Source organism: Rhinolophus sinicus, chromosome 17, assembly GCF_057876585.1.
Source record: "Rhinolophus sinicus isolate RSI-liver-muscle chromosome 17, RSI-T2T, whole genome shotgun sequence".
NCBI lineage: Eukaryota > Metazoa > Chordata > Mammalia > Chiroptera > Rhinolophidae > Rhinolophus > Rhinolophus sinicus.
The window spans coordinates 191,566,622-191,593,769 of NC_142517.1; the positions used below are offsets into that span (position 1 = coordinate 191,566,622).

General features: G+C 33.4%; 1 protein-coding gene and 1 pseudogene across 6 annotated transcripts in view; both read right to left on the bottom strand.

Moving 5' to 3' along the window:
* Positions 1–27,148, bottom strand: part of ERBB4 (erb-b2 receptor tyrosine kinase 4) — a 1,041,923-nt gene that overhangs the window by 380,373 nt on the left and 634,402 nt on the right. The window lies entirely within an intron of this gene.
* On the bottom strand, positions 23,255–25,347 carry LOC141567931 (18S rRNA aminocarboxypropyltransferase-like; annotated as a pseudogene).

The following is a 27,148-nucleotide window of genomic DNA, read 5'->3' on the forward strand; positions in this document are numbered from 1 at the left end:
AGAGAAAAACTAGCTAGCCAAAAAAAAACAACAACAAAAAAACAACAACAAAAAAACACTCAAAAGTCTAATTTGATGTCATAAAAACAAAAGTGGCCAGTACAAGACATGAAGAAAAGTAAATTTCAGTAATTATTAGAATTCTTTATTGAATATAAATTTTACAAACAATGGAAATTAGGTTAATCGTTCAGTAACATGGTGAAGCTTAAAGATGTAGTAATAGCAGTTGCTTACTTGAAGAGTCATCTGGAGAAATCATGAAAGATGCTGGCCTGTTAAGGAGAATATAAAGTTTCCCACAGAGGACTGCATCTCCAAGTGTAACATCATACAGTGATTTTTTTTTCTTACTTATTTATATATATTTAAAAGCTTTTTCCTAAGCTGATGTAGGCCACAGCTTAGCTTTCAGTCATAATGCATAAACATGTCAAGCCCAAACCTTCATTGAGAGACCCTATAATCTCCTCATATGGAATATTTCTCAATTTTTTTGGGGGGAGGATCTTTTTTAAAGTCCGTTAAACCTGCAAAAATTAATAGAATTTTTTATCAGGGGGGAGGGAAGTTTACTGGATTTAATCAATATCCCAAGCTCTGCTTATGAACTATCTCTGCCCACCCTGAAACAACTGAAACTCTTTTTGAAGGTTATAAAAAGTTACATACTATATATATATATTATCATTAATAGAATAAATCATCCAGATGAATTTCAAGAAAACACTTGGCTCAATGTGATTCCCTAGGCTTCCGCCAAGCCATTCTTCTGGCAATCACAAAGGCTGTCTACCTAAAACAATCTGAAATGTCACGTTTTCAGGAAAATAACTAAAGAGACATGCATGGGATATTTAAATATTTAGAATTTCAGTTGATTGGGAAAAAAAGAACATATTAGATCCTCAAATAAACCTCAATTTTGGGTGACTCTAAAATTTCGTCTTATGATCAAAGTGAAGTCACAGCCAGTGATTGGAATCATCTCTAATTTGAGGCAGATCCCCAAACATTCAATCTAAATCATTATTCCTACACACCTGTTCACTACTCAAATTCCCATCTCAATAGTTATGACTTTGAACTTGTGTGTTTTGGAAGGTTCTGATGAAGATAAATGATTTTCCTATGGGTATCTTGGCTACGATGCATTTTAAGGAAGATTTGGTACCACAGAAGGGTCATGATCATATTAAAAGAGAATAAAAGCAAATACTGATACTAAGTGAGGCAACAATAAATATACAAAGCTACTAGAAGTTTGACCTGCAAGAAAGGTGGGAGTGTATGTCTGAAGGAAGCGCTGGGTACCTTGGGGTTAATGGGTTTGGTGAAGGAACTTCCTAGAACTAAAATTGGGAAGTACACAAAAGACAAATAAGAGAAAAAATTACAATACCACATATGTCTAGTCCTGTTTAAAGCACAAAAACATATTAAGTACAAATAGCATCAGTTCAATAATTTCATGAAATATTTTTATGCCTATTTCATTGAGATTTATGAAGAAGTTGAAAGGATCAAGTGAGTCCATGATGTAAAAATATTTCACAAATGAAGCTGTGTCAGGGTTCCCCAAGATGACCCTACATGTGGTTATTCATGGGAGGGATTCATGGAACACGGTACATAGCTGTACTTACGGCTAAAATATATTATAGTAACCATAATAAAGATATATAGTCAGATGATAAGGAAAAAAGACATGGGCAGAATCTGGAAGAATCCGTGTGCAGGCTTCTTATTCTCTTTCCCTCCTGTGAGGGTTTACACAGATAGCATTCTTCCTCTAGTGATAAACATGCAGCAACATGTGTGCAATGTTCCTTCAAGGGAAGTCCATGAGAGACTTGGCCCCCAAAGTTTTTACTGGAGGCTATTCATATAGCACATGCCCTCTGCCTTACGAAAAGTCAAGACTCACAAAAGAAAATCAGATGTGCAGCATAAACCACGTTGTTTGCACAAACAATGTAGAGAAAATAAACCATCCATATCAGTTGGGGAATGGTTGAAACACTCCTAATCCTACTTCTCAAGGGCCAACCTACAAGCAGGACTTTCTATGAATAACAATTTCAGGTCTGTTACACTGTTATAATTATTTTCCATATAGTAGCAGTTGGAAAATAGCTACTCATATGTCATTATATAATATAAATTAATAAAAATAGTAAACAATAATAAATACTAATGATATAAATTAATGAAGGCTATATAAATGTTATTGAATTATAAGAAATTTTTAGTTTTAGTAAGGAGGAATGTGTAAAATTATTCTTTTTTCCACTGCCTTTCCTATTTCAATACTCAAAAATGAATAAAATCCATATCCTGGTATTTTTGGATATGTATACAATTACTATCGTGTCATGTATAAACAATATTTAATGTTACTAAGCTCTTCTTAATGATTTATTTTTATTCCTTGAAAATATAATAGATGTAAACAAATACTCCCAGAAACACACCAATGAGTCTGTGATTTGGAGTACCTGAATTAGGGGTTATATTTCCTGTTTTAAGGTACATTATAAATTAGATCACCTTCAGAGATGTTGGATAGAACTGAAACGAGTGAACTTTGATTTTTCACTCAAGAAAAAGCTATTTTCTAAGCATTCTACTGTGAAATTCGCTTACGGCAAGGACAAAAAAAAGTAAAAGTGATTTACCAACTGAATAAGCCAAGGCAATTTTACTTGTGCATATTCTTAATATTTAATAAAAACTATGGACCACCTCTGTGTATTGGAGTAAAAGATGGCATTTTACGTAATGCATCCCCACAATCAAAAGCAAGATATGGAAAGATTAAAAAAAAAAAAAAAAAGAAACTCTAATTGTTATTCTTCATTCTCATATATCTTTTCAGTGCCTTGAGCTGTAGTTCACTTTTTAAAGGTAGCTTGCCATGAAGAATAGACATGCAAGGTATAATAAAAAAGTAAAATTCACCCGTTAGGGGCTACATAGCACTTATGTGATGAATAGTGGAAAAAAACCTGTATGTGTTGTAAGCATCAAGGTAAAAGAGATTCAATGTAAATTAGGCTGCTCCCCAAAACAATTATTGACTAGATTTTTCCGGATGCTTACATTTTCCATAGTATAGTGCATTTATACCACAAAATGAAAGTCATGAGTCATCATTCATCATTACCATCATTATAACAACAAAAATAATAACGGCATGTCTTTGACTTTATTCTGCAACAAAATCATTGATATAAAGTTTTCTATAATCCAAATCTGTCTTTTAAATCTGTTGATACATGTCCTTACATTGATACAAAAAGATAAAACGCTTAAAACACAGTGTAAATTAAAAACTCATCTTGATCTAACTATTACTGAACACTATGTAGGTATCTAGAATAATGGCCCCAAAGGGGAGGAGGGGGCTGGATGCACTCCTGAGTGTGCACAGGGATCCATTGGGTTAAAGAAATAAAGTATTAGACATTCTACTTCTATGCATGATTTTAGTTTAAGAATAAGTAGAAATAAAACTAAATTTTGCTAATACATAACAAATGTGTGGACTGATGCTGGGGACCTTACACGTTGGGTGTGACAAAGTCCTGTGTATATACATTGTGGAGGAATCCCAAGGGAAAGGTAGATGATAGCATGAAGCTTTGCCCTATAGCCTTATTTGACATGGCTGCTTTCAACATGTTGACTTGCTGCAATTTACATGCATGGGCCAGCTTACAGAAGGTTATAAATTATATTATCCAGTTTTAATTAAACTAATCTGCAGAAAAAGTATGACTTTAAAAAGTTTCTTCAGAACTATTGCGGGAAACATTAACAACACAAGCACAGAAAAATAGCAAGAGTGGCTAGGCTGGTATTTCCCCTAGAAGTTCTTCACTACATTATGCAGTAGAAACCATGATGATCTAATCAAATCTGACAAGAAGTGGGCAAAAAGTACAACGATATGAAGTAAACTATGAAATATGGATTTCTGTCCACTATCATTAACGATAAAACTTGTCCCAGCAAGGTTTGGTGCTTAAAATTGTAGCTAATAATAGAAGTGTACTTTTATGTAATTTACAAATACATACATTATTAGTTTTTTTAACAACGATGAGTCTAATTTAAAGTTTGGAGAGCATTACTCAAGTGAGCAACTGGTCAACCGCTTTAGACTAACTGAAATATTTTAAGAATGTTAAGTAACAAAATTTATTTTTCCTACATTCCTTAATGTCACACACCAACACGTGCTTAGATTGGTCAATTCCACTATAATGAAGAAGGTAAATCAAATACACAGGGCCAAATTCTATACAAATTTTATCATTGAGAATTTGAAATAATATGACATATGAATTTACTTTATGTGAAAAATTTCAAATAATTCCTAATCAAAAAATAAATAAAAATAAAATAATGGAAGAAGATATTTGCAAACAACACCTCCAGTAAGGAGCTAATATCCTAAATATATAAACAACTCATACCAATTAAGAACAACAAAAAAACACAATCCAATTAAAAAATAGGCAGATGCAGAAGACCTAACAAGACACTTCTCTCAGGAAAACACACAAACAGCCAACAGATATATGAAAAGATGCTCAACTACACTAGCTATTAGAGAAGTGCAAATTAAAACCACATTGAGATACCACCCCACACCTGTGAGAATGGCTGCTATCAGCAAGTAATAACAAGTGTCGGAGAGGTGGGAGAGAAAAAGGAACCTTCATACACTGTTTTGAAAATGTAAACTGGTAAAGCCACTATGGAAAACAGTATGGAGGCTCCTCAAAAAATTAAGAATAGAGCTACCATCTAACCCAGCAATCCATCTTCTGAGTATCTATCCAAAAAATCTGAAAAAGTTTATCCATAAAGATATATGTACCGCTATGTTCACTGTAGCAATATTCACTATGTCCAAGATATGAAAACATCTGAAGCGCCCTTTGATAGATAATTGGATAAAGAATATGTGGTTCATATACACAATGCAGTATTATTCAGCCATAAGAAAAGATGAAATACTACCATTTGCAAGAACATGGATGGATTTTGAGATGATCATGATAAGTTAAAGACAGAAAAAGTCAAGAACCCTGTGATTATCACTCATAGGTGGGATATAAAACTGAAAGCAACAAATAAACAGGACAAACAAACAAGCAAAAACTCATAGACACAGATAACAGTTTAGTGGTTACCAGAGGGTAAGATAAGATGGGTGGAGGTACAGGAGGGTAAAGGGGATCAAATATATGGTGACGGAAGGAGATTTGATTTTGGGTGGTAAACACATGATCCAACATATAGATGATGTATTATAAAATTTTACTCTTGAAACCTGTATAATCTTGTTATCCAATGTACCCCAATAAATTTAATTAAACTAAATAAATAAAATTCAAAACAGTAAAACTAAATAGTTTGCTACTATCTTTAGACATATGTCACTTATACTAGTTTGCAGTGCATCAGAGTTTTGTTTGCAGAAGGGGAGGTTTCTCTGAGTGATATTCGTAATCATTGGGCTATTTCGACATTAAACGTTATCATAATCAAAATTTACTTAGACAACTATAACAATGCTAACCGTTGTCCATCAAGTGATGCTTCTAATCATGGTTCTAAAAAAAAAAATATGCCTGGCAATCAATAACATTGATCACCTGTGATAAAATGCTTTGTAGAAAGCAAAATTGGTGCCCTAACACATGTATTACTAGTTTAGAAGGCTGCATCCTTTGAAATGCTAATGTTAGGCTGAGAAAATAAAATGTGGCATTAAAGCAAAGTATATCACAACAGTTACATAGTTCCATATTTTGAAAATGTGTTGTCCTTTATTTTCATTTATTCTCTAATATATTTATATATTATTTCATTATTAATTCATTCATTTATTTTATTAGAGAATTGTGAAAATATTTAATTTTGTGAGGCTTCAAAAATGTTTTCCCCAAACGAAATATGACTTCCATCTACTTCTCAAATTAATAATATGTCCATATGTGATTTTTAAAGCAGAATTACCAATTGTGTTTGGCTCGAGTAGAATTAAAATTTGTTGTCATCTGCTAGGTATTCATAGTTGAACAGTGGGAACCTGCTGCTTAGTGAATATGTACAAATACTAAAAATGTAGGCATGACTAATTTAGCAGTTAAAATTACATGTGATCATTTTTATCTGATAGTTTGGTTTAATGATTATTTTAAATATGTTCCAGAATTAACATCCTCAAGGAAACAAGTTTTATTTACAACCCTGCCCCAAATTCCTGGACATACCTGTCTTAAGTCAAAAGTAATGGCAGAAAATAGAACTGTATCAATTCCTGAATTAGGTTCATGATGTACATTATTCTTAAGATAAGTCACTTAAACCAGGTATCTTGAATTCTATCAAATAGCATTGCTTGCTGGACACATAACAGTATGTTAATTTTTGACATATTGTACACATCACAGAAGAGATCAAGATTGTCGAGATCTTCTTGTGGTGACTTCTGGTAGGACACAACCATACTTATATTATCAAACATTATTCCATATTAATAGGATGAGTTAGATGTCCCACATAAATATGTTTTCTCATTTTTCTGACATAAATATGTAAACACATGATAATTCACTCAAAATTTGAGGTAAATGTATTCATCAAAATCTTTTCTGGGAGAAAAAAGAACCCATTTAGTAAACAAATTATTTCTGTATGTGATTATAGGTAGTGTCAATTAGCAGGGCTTTAAAGAATTCAAAATTTCTATACAGATGTGATTTTGCAAAGATAATGGGTATAAATCAGAACACCTCTGTCTTTTTCAATGCCAAATTATGATATTTAAATTCAAAGGGACCAATATTAATTCTTACTTAAACTTGAATAGTTTTTTAAATTAGAAATATCTTTTCCCCCATAGTAGGTTTATTCATATCCAAGATTAAAGTTTACTCTTGGAATAAACTAAATTTAACAGATTTTTTTTTTTTTTAAAGAAAATAGATTTGGATTCATTCAAAAAGGAGGGGTCATATCTATCTTTTTTTTCATTGTTATATTTGTAATGACTGTAATGGTGCTTGGCTGGTAGTGGGCAATCAATAAATATTTGTGGACTAAATGAACACATTATTCTCATAAACAAATCCAACAGTTACATGATCTTGGACAATTCGTTCTTTTTTCTAGTCCAACTATCCTTAAAACAGTAAAATAGTTAAAAGCTTTCAGTGGAATATGATTATAACAAAGATTCATATGCATATATATGAAAGCATTATGTAAAATTTAAAGATCGTGGAGTATGTAATATTACTATAATCTATGATGCCATTTTGAATATGTTTTTAATGATATGCCTTTGTTTTGATATTTTCCATCTGACTTTCACTAACTTTCTTCCCCTAGAATTTTTAGATGTATTCCTAAACCATTAAGTCTAAACAAACAGATGAGTCTTAGCACTTTCCTTAGCTATACTTACACACACACACACACACACACACACACACACACACACACACGCAGCATCAAAACATGATAGTGTTCCATAATGGCTCTAGAGGCAATGACATACCACTGTTTGAGAAAGATCAGTATTTTAAAAATAAAGAATTAAAAACAATAGATAGACTCATAAAACTTTGAAAAAAATATTAAAATATGGCTATGGTTGGATGGCAGCAACAGAATTTTTTTTTAAATGTTTTTATAGACATCTCTAAACTAGTTTGATGTTTGTTATTTAGTTTAGTTTTAAAAAAATAAATAAATGAACAAACACTGACTGGGAAAGCTATATATATATAAACAGGGTGTATATACATAAAAACAGGGTGCCAAAAAATGTGTACACATGACTGGTATTCATCTTTTGTTATCAGTATCTATCGAGCATTACAATTTTTTTTTCCTTTCTTAAAATTAAAATATGTATACATTTTTTGGCACCGTGTGTGTGTGTGTGTGTGTGTGTGTGTGTGTGTGTGTGTGTGAGTGTGTTTGTATCGGGGTGAAAAATGCACACACATTTTAAGAGATGTTATCTTAAAATGTGTATATGTTTTTTGGCACCCTCTACATATTTCAGTTCTCTGTGAATGGGAATCTCAACTTTACGTGAACACATCCAACGTTTGTAAAGGATTTAGAAATACTTTGCTGAACAACAATGGGAATTCCCTACATTTTATGATGGCCCAGTTATTCAAAAAGTTGAATATTGTGCAAAACACACCGATCCATTGCAAACTTAGTCTATCTTACCTGTCCTTTGTCAGACATGAGCCTCTTCTATTCTCTTCCAAGATAATATAGCTATGCTACTTTGTTATCCCCTTTGTTGTGTGGTTAGCCAAAGACATGAATGGCACTTAGGATTTGAGAGCATGCAAATTATTTCTTAATCTTTATGTAACCCCTGAATTGTCAGTTAGTCTAAGAAATGAAAAGGGAGGATAAGTATTATTCCTCAAATCAGCATAGCCGATAAATGCTTTTTCATTTACAACATTATTTAGATTTTTCCCCCATTTATAGTGAATACCACTTACATTGTCCCCTATAGAAATAATTTATCCATTGGATGTTTTCCTCTAACTATTCTAGTTTTAGCCATATCACGCACTGTAACAGCTGAGATTAATGCAGCTTTTCAAGCAAAAATATTCACATGCTTTAGCAGCTGCCCAGCTTCTTAAAATCTCACTAATCCTTTAATCTCCAGAAACTTTTTTTTCATAAAAGATTCACAAGCAAAACAAATGCAATATGGATCAAAAAAATTTAATCAGAATGCTTAAAATGCAATTACATTCATCAGGGTGTTCTGTTAGGCTGGGTATTAAATCTGGGCTTTATTCAATATTCTCCTTTTATTATAAAGCAATATTTTTCCACTCTGTAAACCATCTGATCCCTAGGCTAATGTCCTCTCCGTTAAGTATTAAAAAGAGAGAACACTATGAAAAATGAACTGGAGAAATATTACACTTACTTCAATGAAAAAAGTTCAAACCAGACTCTTCCTGAAATCTTGTTTTATAAATGAACGGATGATTTGATCACCTGGAATTCTAAAGTTACACTTTTGAACAGTAGCTACAGCATCCATTACCCTCCTTTAAATGTCAGATTTATATCCTCCTACACACCTCCTCAATTGAGTTAAAAATGTCGACAATTTGAATTTGAAAATAATAGTCTATTGTTTCAAATTCAGTGTTTGCAAAGTTTAAAGGGGATGCTGGTTTCTTCACACAAGCCGAGTAGCCCCACAGGTCAAAAAACTAAAAACAAAAAAAATAAAATCTTGGTTATATTTATTTCTCCAATTCTCTGTTTCACATCTAATAGCATTCAACTGTAACAATAGCTTTGAAATAAAGAGCTGTCCAGAACAGCATGATTTGAAACAACTGGGTGCTTCTTTTAAGTCTCTTTCCTAGCTATAACATGGTGCTTGGAGTTCTATAAGACATATGGAAGTTAAGTGAAGCAGTGAGAAAGTTCAGAGACATCCCCTGACAAATGCCATCCTGAGAGTGAGGGAAACTTACTCCAAGATGTAGATGCACTAACACCTTAGCTTTGCTTAATATTTAATGGACTGTTTGTAAAATTTGTTAATCTGTCAATTATGTTTTAAGCCAATCTGCCCTATTTTTCCTCCCCAAATGAGCTTCTGCAAGTGAAAAAAATTACAACTTTTTCAGTTGCAATTCTTCCTCATTAGGTGAAAACAGAAGCGATGGGTGTTTTATCATAATCCTTTAATCAGTAATCAAGTGATTGTTGCAATAATGTTGAAATCTATGACATATAGTTAATTCAGTTGGCACTTATTGTGCTCCCAGCTGAGCCCATATGAAGACACTGCATGGACCAGCAACAGGATTCAAGGTTTCAAGTGGCTCAATGAACAACTACCTGTACACTCTCTAAAACCTAGGAGACTGCCATATGCAAAGATATTACACTAAGATTGCTGCTATTACTGGTAGTGACAGTTCTCAATTTTTGAGACCATCCTATGTGCCAGGCTCTATATGTATGATCTTACTAAACCCTCATAATAGCACAATGGTGTTGTTCAGTGTGTATTATAAACTTTTCTCACCTGGTCCCCTTTGTCTAACTTTGATATATATGGTTATTATAATAATCATGTTACAAGCGAGAAAACTAAGAGCTAGAGAGGTTACATACCTTGATCAGGGCCACTTGGCAAGTAACAGAGAGTTGGGCTTCAAACCTAGGCTGTATGACTCAAGAGGCCATGCTCTTGTTTTCCAGACTAATGCTACCTTCCAATGTCAGCCTGTATCCTGGACTTAATTCTCTCTCTGGACCTATTTGTCACATGGTACTTTGAAAGATAAAGATTGAAATGTCATCTCTCTGGTATTAGGCTCAACAAATAAAACATCTAGAAACACTGAACCTGGCTAAAACAGACCCGTTTCTACGTGTAGAGAGTGTATCCCTTTGAGTCACATTCATGATAGGCCATGTCCTGACATGGTGTAGCCAGGAGAACACAAGAATACAACTAAATTGTCTGCAAATGTTATGGTACAACAAGAATCCTCCCTTATATGGAGATTGAAATTAAAAATTGAATCACGACATGGTCCTTACCTTAGCCTAAGGGCATAAAATGCCTCAAGTTCAAGGTTTTCCCACCTTGTGGGTTTCTCAAGTTTCTGCAGACTACATTGACCACCTGGCTTAGGGAGCCGGGAAGCATTTAGGGAGCAATACCTATTAGTCTGCATCCTTGCATATTATTGCTCTGCTTCTAGGTTGGTTCAGAGGTAAACTGAAGGGAGAACAATCATGAACCTGGTCAAAGTTGTTATTCTTTCAATACTATGAACATATTATACGTTGGTCTTTGTGCTCATCTTGGAACATAAAAGTATGCAAGGAAGAATCCAGTGAGCTAGGGGTTAGGCACCTGGAAATTACCAACAGAATACAGTGAATTCTCTAACCTCTTTCTAGAGATTCCAAATATGAGAGGCAGCCAAGAGTACCACATGAAAACAAAGAGAAAAGTATCAGAATAAATCATTCATTTATCAGCTGGCATCCTTCACATTGATGCTCAGCTGAACTTGACCTTGGTCAACCTTTAGTCTTTATAGTACATAAAATTACCTCCAAAGAAGTGGTTAGTATGATGCTGAGCAAACCACATATAAAATGATTATTCTCAGCAGATACTGATCTGAAATTTCCACATAACCTAAGGATTCTCACATTTATTTACTTCTAAATATTCCTGATTATTCTTAGACTATGGAAAACTATGATTGGTGTTATGTATACAATAGCTACAGTTTTCTTTTTCTCTGAAGGATTATGGAAAACATATTTTTTCCCTATAAATATCAGCATGGAAAATTTTTGTGGCTAGTTATTTCTGTTTTCAAACTAGCATGTGTATATTATTGATTACCCAATCTGGGACAATTTTGATAGTGAAAGTACACATTAATAACTAACATTGGAAAAACAGATGAGAGCATTCTGGGCACACTGGAACATATGATCACCATATTCAAAAAATACTACAGAGGAATTTGTGCCATTCTTGTGAATATTTCCAAGTTTGACATATCATCCCTACTTTTTCATTACAATGAATTAAAGCAATATCAATGAAATAATGCAAGTATTTAATTATTACAGTAATAACACAGAATAATTATGTATTTTTATCCTGAGCAAGATTCCTTTAAAATGGACATATTAATTCTTAGATTGTCTAAATACTCCTTTATAGATATATTTAAAATTACTTATTGTGTGCAGCAACCACATCATCATTTTTATGTTCTCTTTAGAAAAAGATTTTATTTTACTTTTTATTCTCAATATGCAAAGTTACTGAGATCTTATTTATAAAGACAAAAGCATAGATAGTCTCCAAATGACATTTTTATTAAAGTCATCAGTCTACACTGGCATTCCAAAGAGTATAAACCAAAACATACTATCTTATGGCATAGCGAAGTAAAAATATAAAGAAGGTAGAGAATGACAAGCACATTCTATTCACAAATAGCATGTGTTAGTTTTAATAATGATGCAGGGGAAGGTCATAAAATATTCTAATAAAGGTTTCCTCATGGATCTCAGCTTATTCATTAACCTCTTGCTATGCTGTTCAATAATATATCTAGATTTGACAAAATTGTCTCAAAGGCTTGTCTGCAGTCATAATATTCATGCTACTAAGATCTCTGTCTTCCATCTAAGCTTTAAGCCTTCATCACAGTTCTCCTAGAATTATAAATTTGTTTACTGATACTTACCGGTTTTTAATTATCTTTCCCATTTAAGCTACAGTGGTAAGCAGCAACTTGTGTTAGCACTCATCCTGGGAATTTGAAAATGGTTTGTTAGAGCTGAAATTTTGTTACATGTTGAGGCTGGGTTTTGAGCTCTTCTACTGCAAGTTCATATTCACATATTCTCTATCTAAGCAGTACTCAAAATATTTACTTCACCTGACATATCTATTTATTTACTCAAAAAAGGTGAGCAATTTCACCACGAATTATAGAGAATATTATCATGAATAAAGTTTATTCTTACTCTCATTAAATATATAATCAAGCAGAAAAGAAAGATAATCAGAGATAAGCTCAGATATTAAATAGCATATGAAAAAAGAGGTACAGTTTTCTACAGGCATTGAGAAACCAGAAAGGGTTTCTGGTTGGGGTAACTAGAGAAAACTTATCAATGATTTGACCATTGGCAGAGATGATGGAAAAGGTCATTTCAGATTGTACAGATGTCATGGTAAAAAGTAGAAGGAATAAGGTGTGGCAAGAATGGCATTAATTAATCTTTATATTAATTCATATTTATTAAATGGCCACTTCATTGTTCATTAATTAAAAGTTCAATATTCTCCATAGAAAGTCAGGAGAGCACTATCAAAAATTATTTTTATTTTTATTAGAACTTAGTAATAAGAGCAATTATCTTAAGATTCTGAAGAGTTTAGTTTCTGATGCATTCACAGTTATATGTATTAAGGCAGGACGTTCAGACCTTGCCATCTGACTCAAAGGTTGTTTTGACCTCACTCTGCTGGACAGTCAATACAATTGCAGACCTGCAGCTGATCTTAAATTGTTTCTGAGACTTATACGCAAAATAAATTGTTACTTTTAGAACTAATTGGCCTGTGGTAAAACTAATAACAGGTAAAATGGCATACAAAATTTTTGTTTTGAATAATAATTGACAGAAGATGAGCAAAATTTGACCTGAGAAAATGGGACTCAGAAAGAAACAAAACCTGCAAAAGAAAATTCACAAATGAGAAAATGCATCAGATAATATGAACTAATGAAGGAAATCGTTATTTTAAGGTCCACAAATAATTTATCCAATAAAAATAAATTTGGTAGATAAAAGTCAAAATGGAAAAAAAAAAGTGCATGTCAAAAATATGTTCAGACATTAAATTGCCTTAATACAGTACAATCCAGAAAATAATTTAAAAATTGGCACTAGGTCAAAATAGCCGAAGCAAAGCATCTACTGGCTCAAAATAATGTGGTCCAGTTATTTGGAATCCATTAGAGTTTTCTCCTTAGCTGACCTGGAAGACTTTGCTTTTTCATGTTCATATTAAAATGATTCACCACAAGCTCTAAAATACACATAACAAATACATGTGAGTTGAATAACATGGTTAGTGTAAAAAGGAACCTTGTGTGTGACCATAAAATGATCATATTTATCTGAATCACATGGTCTATCTTGGGATTAAAGAGGACATAAAATGATCCTTGCTTTCCAGATGTTTTCATCTTATTGTGATGAGAGGATAGCTAAAAAAGCAAACAAGGGGTACATGAATTGGGTTTAGAGAAATTTCAAGACCAATTTCTTAAGAACAATTTCTCAAGATTTTTTTTAATCAAAAGCAGGAAAAGGTATGACCAGTGGCTAAGCATTCTATATTTTACTTTTACGAAGCACTCTGAATAATATCTACCTTGGTACGAGCTTGTATTAAGCCCAATAAGGTCTGTGCTGATATTCTCCACTATAAGGACATTTTGTGAAATGGTCACACAGAACAATTAAAAACAGTAATAAGCCGCAATGCACACTGTATTATTACTCTCATTATCTGTAATTTCCATTCAGTCTCCACTGACTCCACTCTAGTCTAGGCCGTCATCATTCCATGTCAGTCTCTTTTGAGTCTTAAAGTCTTCTTACTGGAATTTAATCCATCCATTACTACCAGGTTAATCATTTAAAACCATCATTTTCCATACATCACATCATGTTCAAGCCATGAAAAAACTCTCTGGTTACAGTAAAAGGACAGTAAATGTGGAATTGACAGTACTTCTTAATGACTAAGAGAGATTATCATATGTTTTAACATAGAGAACATGATAGATATTACCCTGCATCTACACTGACACTGGCTTTAAACTAGAAAACATTTTCCTACATAAAATCTTTGCCATATTATTTGATGGGATGAGTTCATTAAGAATGGTCTCAGTCTACTGAAGTGCATGGTACAATAACCAACACTTCTCGTCATTGCCATCACTAAGTGTTCTATGTACACGTTAATGGACAAAGTTTTTTTTTTTTTTTTTAATCTGATAGCTTAAAATTACTTAGTTTTTCAAAATAAATGAAAAAAAAAGTGTTACTCTTTCTTCTTTGGGATCCTACTATTTGCTGCAAGAGATTATGTTTTTCTTAGCTCAATGATATCTAAGGAAAAAGTGAGTTTCATGATGCCTTCTTTGGCCCTATTACTATTGGCTAAAATTTAGAGCCTGTTTCATAAAATATAGATAGATGATAGATACATAGATAGATGGATGGATGGATAGATAGATAGACAGATGATAGATAGATGATAGATAGATGATTGATAGATAGATAAACGATAGATAGATAGATAGATAGATAGATAGATAGATAGATAGACAGATAGATAGATGATAGATGATAGGTAAATAGGTAATAGGTAGATAGATGACAGATAGATGACAGATAGATGACAGATAGATGACAGATAGATGATAGATAGATGATAGATAGATAGATAATAAAGGCCCCGCCCCCACTGGCATACCATCTTAACTTCTTAAATTCTTAATGTGACTACTGTTGTCCTAATAGTCTTGTCACCACAGCTTACCATTGGGTCTCATACTATCAGTTTGTGCTTCCCTTCCTCTGTCACCCTTTTCTCTACTGAGGAGACACAGGGCTTATTTCTGAGAGTGACATAAAGGATGGTATTAACTAGAACAACTTCTGAGAATCCAGAACTTTTTAATGTGCATATGGTTTAGGGCTAAAAATGCAAACTGGATTCTCACATACTTTGTGTGAAAAGACTGTATCATCCACAGATTTTGCTTTTTTTTTTTTTTCCTTCAGTTACCTGGACTCCATCAATGAGGTGATAGGTTTAGAGTGAGCAGTTTACACTGCCTTCCTTTTAATTGGGAGTCTATTCTCTATTTTAAGCCAAGGTTTTTATTTTAAGGTGATTACTTCAGTCACATGATTTTGGAAAAACCCGTAGTTCTACCTGCATGATTGACATTAAAAATGACAACACACATATCTGTTCATAATCTACTAGTAACTTCTGGCAGATTCAGACCGTTACTCTATTAGGCAAACTCATTAGTTCCTAATGGCTTAGGTATGAAGGTTATTAGCTTCTTTCTTATCAAAACAAGGTACAGTCTCCTCCTTTGCATGGAACAACAGCCTGAACAGGCTTCATGCAAGATTAGTTATTGACTCACAGCAGTGGCAGCTATTCCCAAATAATTTTTCTTACCCCATATCCAAGAACACACATCAAAAACTCCCCTGTAAGTATCAGAAATACATTTTTGTTGTTGTTATTTCCATTTAGGATTTTATATTGTTTATGTTGAATGACGCAAAATGATCTTGTTAATTATATTTTACCTCAGTTTGTCAACATGTACATAAAGGAGGATAAAGACTCAATAATAAATAATCCATTCGTTACAATAATGCAAAAAGGAGTCATTGCAAGCTTCCTCTATAAGTTTGCTTGTTGGTGTTGGGTGTGGTGACGGGGGACTGATTCATTTTTTAATTGATATTTTCTTATTCCTTTTTCAATTAAATTCATTGGGTGACATTGGTTAAAAAATTATATAGATTTCAATCGTACCATTCTATAATATATCATCTATACATTGCATTATGTGTTCACCACCCAGAGTCATTTCTCCTTCCGTCACCATGTATTTGACCCCCTTTACCTTTTTCTACCACTCCTGAGCCCCTTTAGCAACATACCATTCAGAAGTTATACCTCTGGGGAAAAGGTAAACCATATCCACCAAAGGAGCAATGTTATGATGTTTTGGATTTTCTCATTTGTAGCTTGATAATATAAATCATTAACCACAACAACAATTAGCCTTAGACCTAGATTTTATGACACTACAAATCATTCTCAGTGAGAAAAGTATTTTCCCCATAATAATGAGATATAATATAACTATTATTAATAGAATTGTTTCTATTTTCATTAGCATGTGAAACTATGGTTTCAACAATGGTATAGAAACAAAGTAGAGGAAGAAAAAATATAAGAGCACTATTTGGTGTTACACAATCAACAAATTTAGTTCACAGAGTAGTCAGAACTGTTTAACGAAGATATTGTATTTACTATAATCTTATAACATTACAGCATTCAGATATTTAAAATATCTACATTAAAAATATACTAGTATATGGTTGCCAGGCATCAATACTAGAAAAAGCCCATATTATCTACTGAGCTTATGTTCTTTTCACTCATGTGTGTGCTCATGTGCAAGTTTAAAAATATTCTTTCTCTAACAGTACTTATCAACTGACATTTTAACCTTCTTTTTTGCAAAATAAGAAGTTGGCAACCATATTCCAGTCCCTCCAATTAAAGAGAAAAAAAAAATTGCTAGTTCATAAAACCCCAAAGCCTAGGAAGTGTTGCTATAGAGAACCCTTCTAATCTGTGTATATATCCTGAGTTTCTCCTCCCCAAAAATCCTTTGTCTCTGAAACATCCACATAGCAGACAAGAAGAGCAGCTGTACTACATTTTATATGATATAGCTTCTTGGTAGAATAACTTGAAACTCGCTTTTCTTTCCCCTGTCCTCTAACTTTTTTTTAGCATAGTTTCTGAATTGTAATTAAAACATAAAAATTAAGCATAAAAGGAATAACAGAAAAGCCAACATGGAACAAAAACAAATGATAATTTTATAAACCTCAGCATATTCTGAGAAATGAGATAAAAGCACATTTTCAAATAAATGATTTACCAAATACTAATACAATTAATCTACTCGGAACTGTTATTTGGGTAAAGTCTATTACAAAGGTAAAGAAGAGATTAAAGGTAAATGTCTTACACACTATGATAAGTAGCTCAAGAGGCAAAATTATTATCTAAAAAGAGGGAATTGAAAGCTTCTGAACTCTCCACTATGATGAAATGCATGTATTTATTACTGTGGGATTAAAATGCATGGTTAAAGAATTCATAATAAATCCCCTGTTATCTGCTTATGGGAAACGGTGAGTACTTCAAGGAGCTGAGAAGGTGCAATTAGTAGAGGGCATGATCAATTTAAGTGTGCTGTTATTTCTGTAATTTGAAGGTATGCATTTGATTCTCAATATAACAAACACACATACCCACCAACAGACATAACTGTAGTTAGGTCTTATATGTATATATTGCTGTTAGGAGAATAAAGCTGAGGAGACGGAAAAAAGTGAGGAAAATAGGAGAAAGAAAAGGAGACAAAACAAACACGGGGCAATTTAGAGACCAGCAGATTGAGGAATGGGCAATGAAGACAAATTGGCTGATATATACAGAGGAAAAGCAGTAAGTCATTTCAGGGGTCAGAGCAGTAACCTCTCATTCTTCTGATAGCATGATTAATTGTATAATCAAAGTTATCTGCTTTGATTCTCCAATGCTGTTAGCATATGAAAGTATATTCAATAAATCTAGTTTCTTAAATGTGAGCTTCAGAATTTATGAAATTAAAAGTCAAAACAAATCTTTCGAGACTAATACACAAAAGTCCTTCACAGAATTTGGTTTAGATCATTTTTTGTGTGCGTATCAAAATTCTCCAGCAAGTTAAATAAGGAACACAACCAACCAAAACTGAGAATAGAAGATTCACAAAAATCACAGTTCATAAAGCCACATTATTTTCTTACCAGCCGTAAGAATCTTAGCTAGCATTTTCTCTGTAAGCTATAACAAAAACCTAGTTGTACATAAGAAATAAAATTCTGAGATAGATGTTAGACAGACCACAGAAATATATTTCCTATTACAATCTTGTGTTTTGTGTGATTTTTCCATTCCAGACAATGTATCTTTCAACGCAATGTGATAATGCTAGCCTCCTTCAGGGATGTATTGCTAACAACAATTCAATTTTAATCATTCAATTTTAAAACTGTAAACAAACTGAGTTATTCAGCAAGCAATGAAATCTCAATAAACAGTTTTTGTTGTTACCTAGTTTCTCATTCTACCCCTTGAAATGTCTTGCTCTAGTAATAGTCTTTTGATACGAGCAGTTCACAAATATACAGTGACCGTAATTTATACAAGGTAACTTGATCATCACCTCTCTGTCTGGTTCACATGCATTTTCAGACCTTTGTCAATTATAAAGATAGTTTTGTAATATGCACATTACTTTATAGCTGAGAAGATTATTTTTCAGTTCCATTTTAAGTTGAATTTCATGAATAGTTTACATACATATTTATTTTATAAACTTAGATGATACCATTACTCAGGTAAATGTCTATTTAAAAAAATGCTATGAGTGATTAAGTTTAATATTAAAAATCCCCCAAATGAATTTTAAATTCAATTTACATTTAAAGAGCTATGTATTCCTTTGTCAAAAAAAAGATACACAATGAATCCTGACTTTCTAGGAAACTATTTCCTTGCATTTACCACAGAAATACTTTGGGGGTGATGGCTTAGTTTGTGAATTGAATAGTTTATGAGCTCACATTGGATATAAAAGTGAAAACAAGAATAATGCAAATGCCACATGCAATTACTGTGTTTCCCTGAGAATAAGACCAGGTCTTACATTAATTTTTGCTCCAAAATGTGCATTAGGGCTTATGTTCAGGAGATGTCATCCTGAAAAATCGTGCTAGGGCTTATTTTCCAGTTAGGTCTTATTTTCAGGGAAACATGGTAGTAGGTCATATGCGCAGAAGTGATCAATTCTGTAGAACTCACTTCTACAATGTGCAACACGCAGAAATAGTTAACAATATATAATGAGAAATGCAAATTTTTTTCTATTAAATTCTTGTCCTCCTTGCGGTAGATAGATCACAAATTATCAATTTATTTCAAACTTATAGTGCCAATGGTAAAATAAAATAAAGTTGCTGATGCAGTCATTAAACTTCTCTCATAAGTTTCTATAATGTGTAAAAACATAAATGGTGGTACTTTTAATGCCAAAAAGTCTCTTGGCATTCATCTTAAATACTTGTCAAAAATCAATTTGATTCTAGAAGCCTGTGTGAGAAAAGCCACAAGCCAATTTCTATAGTAAGTCACCAACTCTAAAGGGATCTTTCATGAATAATAAGGAAAATAGACTGTGGTTGCATGATGTTGGACATAGTAATATATATTTCTATGTATATTATATTACCACAGTATACTATAATATTACTATTACCACAGTCTATATATGTGTGTGTGTGTGTGTATATATATATATATATATATATATATATATATACACATACATATACATATAACTATGTCCAATGTCATGCAAATACAGTCTATTTTCCTTTATATATATATATATATATATAATATATAGTCTTTCACTCTTTATAATTTGAGTTGAGTTGTGCTTTTTAATTACTCCAATTATTTTCTAATAGTTCGACATTATTCTGATTAATTTCTAGCTACAGGGTCTTCAAAAGATTGTTATAAACCTCTCTTAAATTTCTGCGTTCTTTGTTTTAGCAAGCATCAAGAAACTCATAAAACAAGTTTATACATGTCAAATTTTAGGTTAAAAACAGATTGCTCCTTTTATGTGATAAGAGAGCTGAAGCAAGATGAAGTCACCTCAATTATCATTGTCCCTGGGTTTTATGGCACTCTACCCATCTAGATAAATAATTACCTAGGCCTTCTTACTTGCAAGCAATTCACACATTTAAAAGTCTGTAATTTTCTGCATTTCTGCCCCCTTGTTAGCACAACTAAAGTTTATTGACAGTACATATTATATTTTTCTATTGAACCATAGAAATAGTGGGTGTTATGTAACTGAAAGAGATGGCTTTCCAAATTATAAAAATCTTAAGCAATGTATTATTTAAATATTAAAAATAGAAATATTCATGACTTTATTAACACTACCGTGAAGTTACGTTCTGTAATAAATGACCACTAAAAATACCTTGTCATAAAAATAAATTATTACTTAAATCGATTTGTTTTGAAATAAAAGGAAATACATTTCAAAAAGCATTAGGGAAAAAAAAACAAAGACAACATTGATGGAATGCTAAAATGATTTGAACATCACCATTAACAACATTACATATAAAAAAAAACACTACAGACTAAAAGTGAACTGTTTTACTAATTTTCCTCATTATCACAGGTGATATATGCCACACTCTCTCTCTCTCTCTTTCTCTCTCTCTTTCTCTCTCTCTCTCTCTCTCTCTCTCTCTCTCTCTCTCTCTCTCTCTCTCTCTCTCTCTCGTGTGTATGTGCCATATTTTATATTCTGAATATTGGGGACAATAGTTTATACAATCAAAACATACATTTAGAAGGAATTATCTTTAGAAATACGATAAGCTGTTCATATCAAATTAAAATATTTATGGAGCATTTAGATGCTTAGCGTTATCCTAGGTTTAATAGAAGATAAATTAATTATCTGTCAACCTGTTATATTGTTATATGCAAGGATCATTTTATCTTACTGAAAATATAGTGCATGTATGTGATGTGACTAACTAGGACTTGCTATTATTTCACTAAGGCCCTAATCAGTCAAACAGACAAAATGATTTTAGTTCTGAAAAAAAGCTATAGTAGATAGAAAAAGGTAGGTATCAGTTGTCTTTAAGAATTGAAATATTTATAAAAAACAATTAAAGGAAACTTACTATTCTATAAGAGGTGGAGTTTGACGCTTGGAGACACAAGGAAAACAACAACAACAAAACACAACTAAACCAAACAACTCACTAGATGGCATAAGTGTTTGTGAGCAATAAACAATAAGGAAGCTAATAAACTAGAACACAGTATCTGTAAAGCTGGCTAGTGGGGAAACAAAATGATCACATTAAAAACTTTACTGTTCGCAAAGCTGACAAAAAGTTACTTTTTTAAAATTTAAAGCATAGGTAATATCATGTGATTAAAAAGGGAATTTCCTTTTCCTTTTCTACCTTTAATATTTTACATTACTTTAGTTATTTGTATCAGAGTCAATGTAAAAACCATAATCATCCAGTAAAATTTTAATTAAATTTTCCGTTACTCAAATATTCAAAGACACTAATACAAAAAATGCTGCTTCTCATTTAAAACCTCTTTCAAGATTCTTGTTATATGGCATGTAGAACAGTTAGATGTAGAAAGCATTCATTTTAATAAAGAACTAACTTTTCCATGTTAACTTTAAATACTGTGCTTCTCCGAAATTAAGACCGGGTCTTACATTAAATTTTGCTCCAAAAGATGCATGAGGACTTATGTTCATTGGATGTCATCCTGAAAAATCATGCTAGGGCTTATTGTCCAGTTAGGTCTTATTTTCGGGGAAACACAGTATTTAATTCCTAAAGAAATAAAACATTAAATTTATAATTTCACAATGATCATATTATAATAAAAATAACAATTAACAGTACTCTAAATGCCAAATTAATACTACAAAGTCAGTTTCTTACAAGTAAAAATTTTAAAAAATACACTATGTCTTTAATTCAGTTGAAAATATAACTGTCTTTTACGTTTTTAGGGGATGATGGCTTTCTTTTGGTGTTACAGATCAGAAAAAGTCATCTTTCTTGGATTTCTGTACAAACATCTACTGAAAGTGTTCATAAGTCAAAAGCAATTAGACTAATTCATGAGGAGAACACTGGATATTCGAAATTCTTGTCTTTCTAATCACAGATTAATACTGTTTTCTTGACTATACAAAGAGGCAGTCAAATGAATGGGAGAAGATATTTGCAAACAATAACTCTGGTAAGAGGCTAATATCCAAAATATATAAAGAACACATACAGCTCAACAAAAACAAAAAACTAAACAATTTACAATTGGGCAGAGGATCTGGACACTTCTCCCAAGAAGACATACTAATTGCCAACAGATATATGAAAAGATGTTCATCTTCATTAGCTATTTGAGAACTTCAAATCAAAACTACAATGAGATACAACCACACACCTATCAGAATAGCTGTTATCAACAAGGCAATAACAAGTGTTGGAGAGGCTGTGGAGCAAAAGGAACCCTCCTACATTGCCGGTGGTCATGTAAATTGGTACAGGTACTGTGGATAACAGTGTGGAGGTTCTTCAAACAATAAAGACTAGAATTACCATCTGACTAGCAATCCGTCTCCTGGGTACCTACCAAAAAAATCTGAAAACGTACCCATAAATACATATGTACCCCTATATTCATTGCAGCATTATTCACAGTGGCCAAGGCATGAAAACAACCAAAGTCCTTTGATAGACGATTGGATAAAGGTGTGGCACATATATACAATAGAATATTACACAGCCATAAGAAAAAATGAAATACTGCTATATGTGACAACATAGATGGAACTTGAAATTATCATGCCAAATGAAATAAGTCAGACAAAGTTGAGAATCACATGATTACACTCATACATGGGATATAAAACTGAAAGCAACAAACAAACAAAATCTCATAGACACAGATGACAGTTTAGTAGTTACGAGAATGTAGGGGGGAAGAGATAGTAGAATAAGATAAAGGGGGTCAAATATATAATGACAGAAGGAGAACTGACTCTGGGTAATGAGCACACAATGAAATTTACAGATGATATATTATAGAATTGTACACTTGAAACCTATGTAATTTCATTATCTAATGTCAACACTCAGCCCTTTTTCCAACCTAAATTTAACAAATAAATTTTAAGGTAATTTATTAAATGTAAAAAATATATATTTTTTATCATAAAGAAAAAAGGAACTTTGAGAATGGGTGAAGAAAACTTACAAATGTGAAGTACAGAGACTCTCCTTAAAGGATTTGAAAAAGTTGAACCATATGGAATTGGTGATATTTGATAGTTATTTTGCCAAGAGAAAAGGTACTTCCCTATGGTTTAACCTAAAAATAGCAAAGTATGAGTAAGATGATATAAAGAACTTCTGCACGAAGCAAAAATAGAAAGTGACATTCTGACTCAATATATGAATTAACGGAAGTGTTACATTCACAGGTTTTTGTACATTCATTGGAGAAATGGATAGAACGAGTCATTTAATAATTTTAATTATTCATTTTTGCCCTTCTTCTTGACCGCTTACTTCACTGAGAGCTTGCCTCATTGTCACAGCTCCCGGGCAAAGCCCAGAGTGAGACTGCACTAGAAACGTTGGGAAGAGACCCGAGAGAGTCCAAAAAGGCTGGTGGCAAAAAGGAGCCAAGACCACCAGAGGCCAAGACCACCTGGGACTGTGTTCCCATAAATCCTGTTACCATCTCTAGGTTTCCCCATCACCCAGGCTCCAAAACTATATGAAGTATGACTTCTTGCAACAATATTGCTAACCTTATTTGATATCAGAGGGATTATTCTTTATGAATTTGTACCAACTGGACAAACAATTAACCAAGTTTACTATTTGCAAGTGCTGAAAATGCTGTGCGAAAAAGTTAGATAACGTGAATTTTTCGCCAACAATTCATGGCTCTTGCATCACGGCAATGCACCAGCTCACATGGCACTGTCTGTGAGGGAGTTTTTAGCCAATAAACAAATAACTGTATTGGAACACCCTCCCCACTCACCTGCTCTGGCCCCCAATGACTTCTTTCTTTACTCGAAGATAAAGGAAATATTGAAAGGAAGACATTGTGATGACATTCACGACATCAAGGGTAATACGACAGCTCTGATGGCCATTCCAGAAAAATAATTCCAAAATTGCTTTGAAGGGAGGACTAGGCCCTGGCATCAGTGCATAGCTTCCCAAGGGGGGTACTTTGAAAGTGACCATAGTGATATTCAGCAATGAGGTATGTAGCACTTTTTTTAGGATGAGTTCGCGAACTTAATTGCCCGACTTCGTACCTCTGCACATTCAGTATATTTGCTGCTTCTGGGTTCCTTTCCAAAAGTCTGCTGTACTGACCTTGGCCCCTTTTCCCACATTGCCTCTTCTTTTGGGCTGCAGCTACTGTGTCCTGGTCCTTGGCGTCAGGTCCTTGATCCTCAGCCTCTTCCTCATGACCATCATCACTGTCTGTGGGCAGCCGGGTGCTACCCATAGGCTTGATGAGATTTGCAAACTCCTGCACTGAATTCAGATCAAATAAATATGTTTCCTCCTCCTGGGGCTCGTCTTGGCACTGCCCAGAGCTCCTTCTCTGTCTGGAGCACACACTCCAAATTGCTGCAGGCCACATATTTGTCCAATAGCTAGTGGTTCAGGAAGTTCTTGCCCCACTTAAACTTCTGCAGCAAAATGACAGCAAGGTCTAAGCTCTGGGTGCAAAAAGTGGCAGAAAAACCTCCACAGAAGACAGTTTGCAGGGTCAGCCAGAGTTCACAGGGCTGGCAGCTACCCAGTGGGTCGGAGATGTAAGAGGCTCTCCAGCATCTTCCCGAATGGCATCCCTTCTAGTCTGGCATAGGAGCAGTCCATGCATGACAGGGACCCCTGACTGTCACCAGCTGCCTGTCTGTGGGGGACACATGCCAGGCACCCACCGGGATGAACACAGGCAGCACACCAAGCCCAAGAGGGTCAGCTTCTTGTTGATGCTGTGCTGGGATCACAGTGAACTAGCTTCCCCAGGGGAGGCACTCAGAGTAGCACCACTGGGCCTGGGTCGCCTTGTCCTAGGACACCTGTGGCTCCCCAGACACTCAAAGTTCTACCCCGACAGCGGCCCTGGGAACGTCCAGCAAGGCTGCCATCTGTCTCCTGCCCAGCTTTGTTCCTGTAGCCCATGGGCCATGGTGGGGAACCAGAGGTCCTGAAACATTCAGGAGGGTCCCTCAGTGCCACATTAATTATCTTCTCCTAAATAACTCATAGCTTAAATAATCTTTTGATTACCTCAAAACCATGCTCAATGTTAGACATATGTAAATCACTAAAGAAAGTTCAGATTTTTTTTTAAATTAGTTTCAAGTGTAGAAAACGATGTAATAGACATTTATCATTTATATCTCTCACACAGTGATAACCCACCTCCCCGCATCTACTAACCCTCTGGCATACTACATTTCCACTATCTCTATTCCTAATGCTGAACTCCATTTCTTGTATTTCTCTCTCTCTCTCTCTCTACATATATATATATATATATATATATATATATACACACACACACACACACACACACATACACATATATATATATATACATATATACATATATACATATATGCATGTATATATATATATATATATATATATATATATATATATATATATATAAATAAAATTGTAGTTGACATTCATTATTGTTCAGCTTCAGCTTCAGGTGTACAGTGCAGTGATCAGGCATCTACATCATCCGTGGGGCGGTCTCCCTAATGAGACAAGTGTCCATCGGAAACCCTACAAAATCTTTACAACATTACTGATTACATTCCCGAAATTGACTGACGTATCCTCATGACAATCTTGTGGTTACCGATTGTGGAAAGTTTAGATTTTTGATTTGATCAAAATTATTTTCCCAAAAAAAAAAAAAAAAAAAAAAAAAATTATTTTCCACTCATCCTCCCAAAGTCTCAATTCCATATTCATACACATTAGGATGACAGCATGTCTTTGCTAAGGATGTTATGGGAGATAACACAAATGGAAAAATTCAAAAAGTATTTTCTATATTATATTTACACATCTCATGGAATTTTATTTTAGTAAGATTGCTATGGAAACTTTCTATTTCCAGGATTGTTATTTCAGACTTTTGGGCAATAGCTAATGAAAGACCCACAATTTAAAATATCTAAGTTGAAGCTTTTAAACATAAATACATTAAACTTAAATGTGTGTATATATATATATATATATATATATATATATATATATATATATCTCACAAAGCAAAACCTTAATATCAGTGTCACAGAGAATCTACCTTAAATTAGGTAACTGCCTTTTTATGTTTCTTCACAATTATTTAATTGCCTTTATTCAACAATTTCACTTATTTTGAACACATTGGCATTATTTTAATCTCTACCCTATACTTTTTTCTTATTTTTCATTGTAATCATTATATTGTCAATGGTCCTTTTATAGGGTGGAAGAGAGAAGCTGAAGGACAAATAGGGTGAGAGAGATATAGATACAGATAGAGATGAGAGAGAGAGAGAGAGAGAGAGAGAGAGAGAGAGAGAGAGAGAGAGAAAGTGAGACAAAGAGATGAGAAGCAGACAAAGAGCAAATTTGCAGGCATCACCCTGAGTAAAATTTTTACCAATATATCCCCTTGGGCAAGGGAAGTAAAAGAAAAAATAAACATATGGAATTACATCAAAATTAAAAGTTTTTTCACAGCAAAGGAAACCATCAATAAAACAAAAAGGCAGCCTACTGAATGGGAGAAGATATTTGTCAATGATACATCTGATAAGGGGTTAATATCCAAAATGTAAAATACTCATTAAATTCAACACCAAAAAAAACAACAACACAACAAACAAACCAATTGAAAAATGGGCAGAGGACATGAAGAGACATTTCTCTAAAGAGGATATACAGATGGCCAACAGACATGAAAAAATGCTCAACT